Raw genomic sequence first — 12,011 nt, forward strand, 5'->3', positions numbered from 1 at the left:
AACACTCTTTAGATATGCCAGACCCCAGACGGGGCTGAAATGGTTTGAAACAGTTTCCCATTGAAACAGTTCCCATCCTTAGGGACACACGGACCCTAAAGCACAGATAGTTTGAGGTCACTGGAATTTGATTCTACAGTACAGCTGTTTCCTTGGCAACCAGAAGTCAAAGTTGTCTTCAAACAGTGCAAATACATAAACCTTTCACTCCCTACAACTTTTAAATTAAAGAGGGGCAAACATACATTTAAATTATGAGGCAGTAAAAGCTTTCTAAAGTGCCCAGCCCCATGCAGAAAACTCTTTAACTGCAATATATCTCACTTAGACAACAATATTACCTGCAAATTTTCAAGGACAGCCATAAGACATAACGCAAAAAGAAAAGGAATAACACAATATGCTTTGGTCCTGCATTCAGTGCAGATATTATAAAGTCTCTGCTCACGAATCCACGCCGCAAGCACCAGGTCTGGACACAATGGAGAGGATATAAGGCCAGTTCTGGACCTTTGCTCACATTGTGAAATCTGAGCTCCTCTGCCTTTAGTCTGGTCTGCTACTTCAGATCACTCTGGTTGCGTAGCCACAGCACCAAAGTCCCCAAAGGTAGGTGAGGCCACATCCTAAATTTTAAGCCTATACAGCATATGTGGGTGAGGCAAAGCTCAGTTCACTTCTTGTAGCAGGGCCCAAGCCAGCTGAACAATGCTCCAGGGTAAAAAGCATTAAGTGCAGAGCCATCTGCTACTGCCAGAGCAAAGGCTCATTCCTCCATTTCACAATACCTGGGGAACTGCTGGCTAGGAAAAAGCCTGGGGCTGGCAACAGCCTGGGGTGGCAACAGGAGGGGCTGCCTGGGATGGAGCATTTGGCCTGGGAAACCTAAGATTCAGGAAGCAGAAAGGCAGTGATGGCAGATGACACAGCCTGAAAAGATAAGTGAACCTCCTTGATGCCAGAGGAGTTACACCTTGTCACACTACGAAGAGTCTGAACAAGTTCCTCCTTACCACTGTAACTTCGCATTGCCAACGAGATAATAAGAAATTGAGTCCTGTGCCTTAAATGACAGTGTGGGGTGCACAATTTTGCTCACCCTGCTGTATAAGATGGTACTTTGTGCTATGCAGATGGGTTTTCACTGCTACATACCAAGCCTGGTGAATAAGTTAGTTTGAAAAGTGTATTTTTTATCCATATAATGAATACAAGTGAATTGATATAATAATGGGACTGAACATATTCAGCTTTGTGAAGAGGATAACATTTAGGCCCAACATTTCAAGTTTATCATTTATCTGAGAGGGATTAGAAGATGATGGAGTAAGAGCAGACATGCTTTATGAGTAAGGCTCACTATCACAATTAAAAGCCATTTGCCTGATTCCAGGAATATCTGTGGTCCTCAGTGTGCATGCATATATGCATATATATTCTCATTTCTATGGAATATCACCCATCCTTCTTTTCCTAAGAATTCCTTGGCTTTATGTCTATCCTTGTTACACTGAGAATCTGCAATGCTACCAATGAAATTGTCTATGAATAATACATTACTGCATCATATAAAACAGTCAATGATTTCTTGAGGGACAGTGAAAACTACTAGTAGTTATCAGGTGCTCAGGCCAGGCAGTACATTGCTAACTCATTTAATCTAGTCTATGTTAAATAAAATACATAATTTATTCACCTCTAGTGTCATGTATCATACAGCACAAGAGCAAATGGGAAGCTGATCCAAGCATCCTGAATGGTATTGACAGCCCACAGCTCAGCTCTGCTGCAGCACAGTTGTGAGGGGATGTGAGGACACACTGGTTTTCTGCACTGCAAGGCAGGAGTCACCACTCAGCTTTCAGCCTGGCATTCCTACTCATAAAACCTCAGTTTCATGAGCAGTGCAGAGACTAAACCAGCCACTGTCTTGCCCATTAGTCAACAGAAGAAAGTAAACATGGCCAGTCAGCCAGACCTTCATGGGTAGAGGGGCTATGTTCAAACAGCTCAACATCATTGAGAGGAAAAAGGTGGAGGGCAGCTGGTGGATCCTACCCCATGTTTTGCCAGGACAGCCTCAGCCACCTGCTAACTCAAGATGTGTTGGGGAATGACACCTAAAATATTTAGATAAGTTTTGTTCCAGTCTTTTTATGCTCAAGCACTTAACCCATCAGCCTCTGGGGAAAAGTGCTCTGTCTAGTGAGTGCACCAAGCCACACTGGCAAATGATGAATTTTATTTTAAAAATACAGTTCTTGTTGTAAGTAATGCTACTGCAAGATGCAAGCAGAATTGCTGAGTTGAAATCAACAAAACAAAAAGTCTGGTTTGGAGGCTGCATTTTCTTTTTCAAAAATTAAGACATACAGGAAAACATACAGGAAAGCCCATTTTACTAAATAGAGTTGACTTTCTCAGCACCTGCTTTTATTGTTTACTCTGCAAAATACTGCTTTTGAAAACAGCATTTTTATGTATATATGTTCCAAGGCTCATTAAAATTAACATCCTAGTTGTGACAGTGGATTGTCTCTGTTGGGGCTCTGAGCTGCTTCCTGCCTAAAAGAGTTGACAGCACGTTGTACAGGAGAGCTCAGCCAGAACACAGCCGTGTAGATACCATTCAAAACCAGAACAAAATCCTTCTCCAGACACTAAGTCTTGACCTGCCAACAGCAGACCCATAGAGAGACTAAATTCTCCATATTTGACTGCCAGATACCAAAACTACACAGACCTTTCCCCTGTAACACTTGGGAAGCAAAATGCTACCAACCCACATAATCCCTATATAACTCCTCAGGGAAACACTGGCACACTGGCATTACATTCCAGAGATTATCAGACTGAAAACTGGCAACATTCGTCCATATTCTTCATACCCTATTCCATGGGCTTCCAAAGGAATGGAATGTTTTGCTTTAAAATGTATTACAATGCAAGCAATATTACCTAATTTCAAAACCAAGCTGACACACTTCTGCCTCATTCACTTCACCAACAGTTAGGGAGGACTAAAGTGATTTAAATGGAAAACCTTCTGAGAACAAAAGTAAGCTTTTTCTGGTAGTAATATTTCCATTTCAAATATATTTCCTTGTGGCTCAAGGATTTGTATAATTTTAGCAAAATATTTCAACTAAAAAGAAATTCTGTGCTGATACAAATCAGACAGGATAGCTTTGCTTTTCAGCTTTTGCATTTGTTTTTTTCTTTCCCTGCTCCTTCCTTTTTATCACTGCAAAAGTGGATTGAGATAAGACAAAAAATCAGACACAAGGAACAACAGTCTCATGGGAAAAAGTCAAAACATTTCAGACCTCCTCAAAAAGCGTTTAAATGAAAATGTTGTGTTTCTATTTAATTCTAAACCAGTTTTCAGTTCATTCTCTGAAAGAAACAAGGGAAAAGAAGGACAAAATCAAAATACAAACCTTTTTTTTTTTTTTTTTTTTTTTTTCTTCTTCACAGTACTTCTGCTTTTTTTCCACAACAGCTCAACACACTTTTTCAGAAGCCCCATTACAAGCTTCATTTCTCTTTTAGTAACTGAATAAACTAATGCAGTGCCTTCAGCTGCACCAAATACACTCACGGTTTACACAATAAATGTTGGAGACTTTCATGGGAAAGAGGAGGTTTGAATAGTGGAACAGCAGAGGGTTGTCTCCCTAAGAACTAAGGGGGAGAAAAAAGGAATCTGTTTTCAAATGGATACTATACAGACATCTGAGTTAAACAGTTTATTTTTGAGATACAGGAAATGTTTCAATTGTATTTTGCTGCAGGTAAAATAAACAAACAAACAAAACCCAAACAAACAAACAAAAAAACCCTACTCAGACAAAGCAATTAAGTTGAACAGAAAATTAATCTCACAAAAGATGAACTCAAATGCAATAGCGAGTTCAGCAGCAGTGATCTGATATTCAGGATTCCATCCCTATGAAGAACAATTATGATCTTTCTTAAGAAACTGCAGAAGACTTACAGCCTCTAAGTTAGCAACTTCCTAGCCTCTGGCTGCCAGGGAAAATAAGAGCAACTGCTTCTAACATTTTCTTCTGTAGACAGACTTATGATTCAGGGGAGGAAGGGAAGAGCAGCAACTAGCAAACCTTCACACTCATCTGCTCTATTTCCATTTCACATTATTATTCCTTCTTTGTATTGCAGTGTGCATGCAATCTCGTTCCCTGGGAATAGAAGCCTATTTCTTAAAAAGCAAGTTTCTAAACAGTCTAATCTGACTGCCCTTCTTTATGGATATAATAGCTATTTCTCTAGGTATTGCCTATCTCTCCGTAGCCTCAACTGTTTTTACACAGAAAACTACACTTGAAGGCATTTCCTGTGTCTTCTAAATAAACTGCTTAACTTTGGTGCCTGAGTACTATCCATTTAGATACAGAGTTAAACCAACAATCTTTGTCACCAAAACTTTCTCCTCTCTGGAACACTGGCCATTGCACAAGCTGAAACCCAGCCATCCCTAATACATTAAGAGGGACTTGCTGTACTTGGTGACACTAACATTGAAAAGCAAATGGTGCTGGTCTGCTTTTCAGTGCAACCCACAAATCACCCAACTTCCCTGAGAAATCTGGCACTTCTTGTATAAGCCTGAAGCCTGTGATAGCCCATGACAGAGCTCAGGAGCAGAAAGTTGCATCTACTCTAATTGGGACTAAAGTACTGATATTTAAGTCAGATATGTTTTGACCTAAAGCATAACAATTTTAGCAGCAACAGCTAGATGTTTCACCCTTTCTCTCTCAGGAGCTTGCTTTTTACAGCCTTGAGCAAATGGATTCAGTTGGACAATTCTGCAGGAGGAGAAATGGGAGCCCATGAAAAAGGCTGGGTCTTGCTCCTGTGCAAGCAACAAACCAGAAGTTAAAGTGAGATCAGGACTCTGTGTGCTGAGCTCCAGCCTGATCTGCCACCTCAGCCAGTCTGCATTAGCATGCCAGTACAACACCAAAGCACATTTAATCCACTAAATCCTTCTGGGGTGGCATCATGGTGGTGTGCTGGTGGGAGCCCACTGAGTGGACCAGCCCTTCCTGAAGGAAGATTTGTCTGATATAGCTCCTCAGGAATAGATTTCTATGAGAAATCAATTTCGGTGCTTTCCAAGGAAGTGTGACACTGCCTGACTATACACATTTCAGCATGGCCTCTTCACTGTCATCTTATAAATCAATTTCATTCACTTGGTGCCAAACTAGCATATTAGTTTTTAAGTTGCCTTCTCACTGAATAAGATGCAGCAAACCTCTGATTTTTATTGGTTATAAGAAAGCTCCAAGAGTAAGAAATGCAGGAGAGAAATGTCAAACCTAGACTTCAGTACACATATTGTTTCTTCTTCCAACACCAGAGGGGAAAAATTCATTCTTTATTGTGCAATACAATTCATGGCTCTTTCCATAAGGCACCTAATGCAATTAATGAATTTGGCATTGGTAGTCTTCACCATTTTCATTGTATATGTATGCCACTGGTATGAACCTCTCTACACATTATAAAGTGCAAAAATTATAAAGAGCAAACAGTTTCATGGAACAGGGGTGTTTTTGTGAGGGGAAGTAACCCCACATTAGCAGACCTAAAGCTAGCCAAAAACTCAAGGAGATGAGTGTGGAGTTTTGGGGCAGCTTTTTAATCCAGTGTTTTCCACTCGTGAAACCTCAGCTTCCAAGAAAAAAGTAACTGCACCAGCAGTTTATTTTCTTGCACCAAAAGCACATAGTTTGCATGGCTTTTGCTATAGAAATTAGTTTTTGAGAAACCAAGGAAAAAAAAGGATGTTAAACAACAGACAACCAAAGCACTTTACAATGAAGGTCGAGATCATTGCTTTCTTTAAACACAGAAGCCCAAAGACAGCAAAATGAATCACTCGTGGCAGTCTAAGAGCTGAAGTAGACCCCACATTTCAATGCTGTGTCCACGAGCCTTAAGTCATATTCTTAGGCAATCTAAAATTGTCATTAGAAAAAGAGTAAGAATCAGATTTACATGTCTGTTATGGGAAAGAAAAATTAAGATAATATTAAGCTACAGAGCACTTGAGTGAAGCAGCTTATCACCAGAGTCAGGCTGCTGTAGAACTGTGTAGGGCTATACCAGCATATAAAAAGTTCTACAGGAACTACAAAACTCCAAAACTACATGCCTTCAAACCTCAAAGTTTAACTGATCTTTATTCCTAAAATAAAATATCTAGGTTGGATTTTCAAAAGGTAGAAGTCACTGAGGCACACATTTCGAGTCTTTCAATGGGAAGAGTTTGACCCATTTCTGCTTTGATTTTACTTTACTTCAAATAATAACCACACTTCATATTTTGTGTGAACAGACTTGACTCAACACAAAAGTCAGCCTTGTCGTATTTTAAGCACATACAACCTTAGAGACCTCTAAATGTAATTTGATGATAAATTTTCCACCTATGTGGCAAACAGGAATACAGGAATTTTAACACAGGGAGAGAAATGTGTGTGCTGTGCTGCCTTCTTTCCTGACTAGTGACTTGTGGCTGGTATGGGGTTGATATTAACTGCAGTAGATCATAATCTAAATATTTATATTTTTAAATGCTTTGAATATGCACAATGGTCTGTAAATGCCAAATAACACTTGTAACACCACTTAGTACAGATCATGCACAACTGAAACAATCTACATTCCTCTGGACACAAGAGTACCCTGTAGTGTGAGCAAAAGGGAGCAGTTAAACACAAGGTTTCACAATTAATATTATGTATTTCCAAATTAATTATAGCAAACCATCCTGCTTTTCCCTTGTAATGACAATTCATGCCTGACAGATAAACAAAATGCACTCTAACACAAATGTATTGAGATAATATACTGTAAAAACTGTTAAAAAGTACCGTCAAGGGTTACCCTTCTTTGTCACTATTATCAAGAGCATAAATCCAATATCCATGCAGTGTTTCTAAGCACTGCATTTACTGTATAGTGAGTAGGAACCTTCTCTGAGCTGTTTATAATGGATCAACTACATTTTTTAGGAAATATGAAAGTAGTGGTTTGGGAGAGGTAGCTTCCTTATCTTCTTAAATGCCCTACATTCCCTGCAACAGTGCTGAGAAAACACTGCCATCAGGCACCAGTTATGCTGCTAACTGGCACAGATTTAACTACTCCATTGTGTTTGCAACTGTCTACCCTATGTTACCTGCTGTTCTGCACTTTCCCCCATGTTGCATCACCTGCTTGTTCACCTGCTGCACACTGCCAGGATCCTAGAGCACCAGCTGCTGGAGAAGGAGAATGCCTTTGCCCTGCTTGACTGCACAGCACCAGCTGCTTTGAAACCCAAGGGCCTGCCAGGTCTTCTCCAGAGGCTACACCCCCCACAGACTGTAGATAACAGCACTGCCACCTCACATCTCAGTACTGAGAACAGTCTGAATCACATCCACGAAGCACAACAGAGCTGCTCAGTGAACACCGATTAAAACACCTGCAGGATTTCTGTTTTGATTTCCCTATGAGGCCTCCAGACTGAGGCAATTAGCAGCAGGTGTCAGTGACTCAGGAAGCCTCATGTAAAGCCTCATGTAAAGCTCTTCTTCAGTCTTGTAATCATGCCAAGTTAAGCTACTCTGAATTGTACAGGTACTACTAACTATGCAGAGAATGTAACAGACAAAGAGCAACAGTTCTTCCCACTTCAATATTGGCATTTGTTTTTCTCTTTATGAATCTCACATTTATTGTGTCTTCTAGAAGACTAAGTTATGTATCTGTGCATATAGCTACATAAAGATTACATTTTCCCTACCTAATCTAGCTAACTGCTAAGATGTAACATGCAAGCCACATTTGAGCCCTGCAGCCCAGACCTTGCAGGCACCTGGTTTGCAACCAGTTCCACACTGTATCTATCTGAGCTACTTGGGGTATACACATACTTGGAAGAGAAACCAGCTTTTACATTATTGCAGCTTGTTCTGAGCCACCATGGGTAACTCTGCTGAGCAGTACTGGGCCAAGGAGACAAACCCTAGGGGAGGTTACTTGACAAGTTAATGCTACTGATACATGAGAAGGTTTCCTGTTTACGGACAGCTTCTGTCAAGAACCCTCCCTGCTGCAAAAAGTTCATAAGATAAAAGGCACTAAATAATTTCTGAAAGTAATATTTGTGAACTGAAAGAGTTTTTCCATGGTAGAGCCTCACATAAAGGATCATCTGTCAAAAAGTGTATCCTGGGTGACATCCATGATCCTTAGGGTCAACCCCACTGTAAACAAACAAAAGACTTGTGATCACCCGGTGCCTAAAGGGAAGAAAGAAAACATCCACTCCTTAAACTTAAGCTAAGGAGTAGCAATGTTCCTCAGTTGTCTCAAACTTTGAAGGATCATTAAAAATAAACAAAAGCAGCAATTTCTCATCTCAACTTTACTGATGAAGAGAACTTGAAACCTGCTTTCCCCCTTCCACTACCACTTAGTGGTGGACAAAAGAGTATGAAAATTGATTCACAGTCAAAATAAGAACCTGACAGAGAAGCCCATTGTGTAATGAAATTCTCTTTACTCTTCTGAACAAGCCCCCAGTCTGTGTGCCTTTAAGGGGCTTTTCCCTGGCTCAGAGCTGTGCCACCTCAATAGTCTGTCTGGCCCTGAAACAGCCCTGAGTCTCCCTGACATCATGAGAGAGCAGCAGCAAAGAGCTGGGAGGCAGGAATGTGCCTTTGAAGATGAGCCCAAAGCCGTGAGTTTGATCAGTCCTCCAGCAAGGCATTATTTTTCACACAGAGGCTCACAGGGTCTTTGCATCAGCTTAGCTAAAACAATGCTAACGAACAGCTTGTGACATGTGGGACCTTACAACGGAGCTCCAAGTTGCCTGCATGAGCATTCTGGTGACGAGTTTTGGAGAAGACTTTTACCAGAGAAGCCCTCATTAGATGCCATATCCTAATGGACTCTGCTCAAAAGGGCTGAAGTGGGGAGCCCGAAGTCAGCCTTAACTTAGCACTTCCTTTATGGTAATGTCCTTAAAAAGGTCACAGGAATTTTCTTTCCAACTGCACCTGAGTCACCTGAGCTGTCTGCCAGTAATAAGCTTTCATTTGTAAGAGTCTGGAAAGCACTTGGGGATTTGGAATTTAACAGTCTGTTCTATCACACAGCTTTTCCATCACTCTTACACCAAAGTCATCCATGTTCCAAAGCAATACAAAGCAGACAAAGCAGTAGAGTCTGTAAAGCTCTGCAGATGGTATTTCCTTAACCGAGCTGGGCTAAGGTGGAAATACACTGGAGCCTAAATAGAGTTTTCAGACTTTATTATAACCAAAGGAACATACACATTACTGCTAAAACTCACCCATTCCAGTCTACAAGGTCCCACTGGTGACTAATGCCATGCACAAGGTGCACTGCTGAAGAGCAATGAGCTAGACTACTGGGGTTATATCTCATCTGCTTGAGTAAAGGGTGCTGAACGGCGTATGAGTCTGTGTAAAGCCAAGGAACAGAAGTACATACTCATTTTCAAAAAAGGAAAGACTAATAGAATACTGTTATACCCAGGCTTTCTAACACAGCTCAAATTGAGGGTGGAATTTCACTCTACCATTACATGCTTTTATTTGGAAAGCTTAAGAACTATTAAAATGCCTTCTTGGATGAAATTTCACAGGTAGAGCATTCCAGCTTGAAAAATCAGCATTATATACAATAAGGAGGAACTGTTTGTAATTTTTACATCAGAATTCACCACAAAACATTCTCAAGCTTTTACATTTCTTTCTACTAAAAAAACATCAGCTGCCTGTGCTCGTAATAAAGCTCTAAATGAATAATGAAGTACACGCCAGAGCAGACACTATAATCACCACAAATGTCAAAAAAATTTGCCTCTACTGCACACATTGCCCAATTCTTCCAAATCTTAGGAGGAAAGATGAAAAATAAAAGCCCAGAAGACATGAAGATATGTTCTCTGGCCTGTGGGTCAAGATTATGGCATTTGTTTTCTTCTCCCTCGACAAAGCATGGGCATTTGAGAAAGTCTACAGAAAGGGAAGAGTTGAAAGAGCCTTACACCATCTCTTTCTTATCTCCTAGTTATTGCTACAGCTTCACACTTCACACAGTATATGTACAAACTGTAACATAAAGACAGAACCATTCTACTGGCTGACACAGCAAACACATTCTGCACAGAACTGGGTGCTCAGCAATGCTGCAGGATGATGACACGTGCACAGAAAGTGCCCACCACATGGAGTTAATGTAAAGTGCTTTGAAAGTAATTTTTTCAAATATTGGGTCAACTTTAAAAGACCACTTTAACTTATACACTGTTGTCTTTTTAGTTAAATAACGTGAAATATTATTAAATATTTCTAGTGTCTTAAGATTAAAATCTTATGGTCTGCTTATACTACTATATTCCAAGCTATTCAAGCGTTAACAATAAAGACAAATTTCAGAAGGATCCCTTTAATTCATCTGCCATGAGCTATGCCCTGTGGGAGGTTTATAGCAAATTTTGTGGAAAATGCTTTATGCAATTCTATTTAGTTTTACTCCATCCCCTACAAGTACACCATAATATATTTCAAAATCCTACCATTATAGGAATGTGCTGCTCAATGAGTCATAATGCTGAGATGGCAGTGCTCTCACTTGGGAGAAATGTTGCCCAAACCACCACCACTTGTAGCTTACAGAGGAAAGGAAAGGCAAATCTCCATCAATAAGACACAAGGTGCTAAGTTAAAGTGAGCTCATTTGAGCTGAAGCCATTTGACCAGTCCTGCAAACAGCAAGAAGTCCTGATATCCAGCTTCTTTGTAGAGTGTCCAAAGTCCAAATATCACACCACCTCCTTGTAGGTAGGGGATACAAAGGCAGAAGTGAAATTATATCACAGAGGTACCTAGCCCATTTTTGTGGCAGGGCCTGGAATTGAAAGTCCGGTGGCCCAATCACTGAGGAGAGTTTTTCCTAATAAAAGGCTTCTGCACGAATGGAATGAAGAGCAATACATAGCCTGAGCTCCTAAAACTAAGGGTACTTCATGCCACTGATCAGGCTACATGCTGTTTTAGCCTCTAGGGTAACAGTAAGAGGCATGGGATGAGCTAAGTTCATTGGTGGCAAGGTAACACCATGTGGACAGTGAAGAACAGCAAGACCTGCAGCAAGGAAGGGGGCAATACTTTCAAAAAGCAATGCATGTTGCAATACACATAAAGTTCAGCCACTTGCTGCTCTTACTTGCAGTTTTTGAAACCTCCCCAACAATCTGTGCTCAGTGAAAAGTGAAGTGACTATTAAGCCTCATAGCTGTTATTTAATTTTCTCCCACCCTTTTCTTAAACAAAAGCAAAGAACAAAAGTACCAGTTCATGAAGTCTCACTTCTCAAGCCACTGTGTCATGCCAATATCTGCACTGCATTCCCAAGAAGAAATCCCCCAGACTCCAGAGGGAACAGCACACCAGCATCTGAGGACAGAGTTTGACTCCACAGACACACATTTGCCTCAAAGGAGAAACATTTAGCTCTCAACTTTCACAGTTGTTTGAAGTGGTGTCTTTCTAACACTCAAGAGGAACTGAGTGTGGCTGTAAGCGTATTTGGATCTTGCCTACTAAAAATAAACTCCTTCCTCTGTGCACCCTGACACTCACAGAGATAATAATAACCCATTCTTAGAAGTAGCACTGGATGATAAACTATACCAAGTGACTTAGCACAGAACAGTGCCCAAATATTACAGTACTCAAATATTACAGTGCCAGGGGTACAGAAAAAAGAAACCACAATAATGAAAAAAGGGCTGAGAAAGGTGATGCCAAATGCTTTACAAAAGCAGTTTATTCATCCTTACAAGATGAGATGGCCCAGCTGCTTGACATCCAAATGCTGATGTCCATTAAAATCATAACAATCAATATATATCATCTGCCTTTCTGGCAGCAACCACAGAATCACAGAATGTC

The 12,011-nt window shown here is 40.5% G+C and overlaps 1 long non-coding RNA gene across 3 annotated transcripts in view; it reads right to left on the reverse strand.

The window, feature by feature from the left end:
- LOC139795639 (uncharacterized) overlaps positions 1-12,011 on the reverse strand; it is a 504,885-nt gene that overhangs the window by 61,490 nt on the left and 431,384 nt on the right. The window lies entirely within an intron of this gene.

This window comes from Heliangelus exortis, chromosome 4 (genome assembly GCF_036169615.1).
Source record: "Heliangelus exortis chromosome 4, bHelExo1.hap1, whole genome shotgun sequence".
NCBI lineage: Eukaryota > Metazoa > Chordata > Aves > Apodiformes > Trochilidae > Heliangelus > Heliangelus exortis.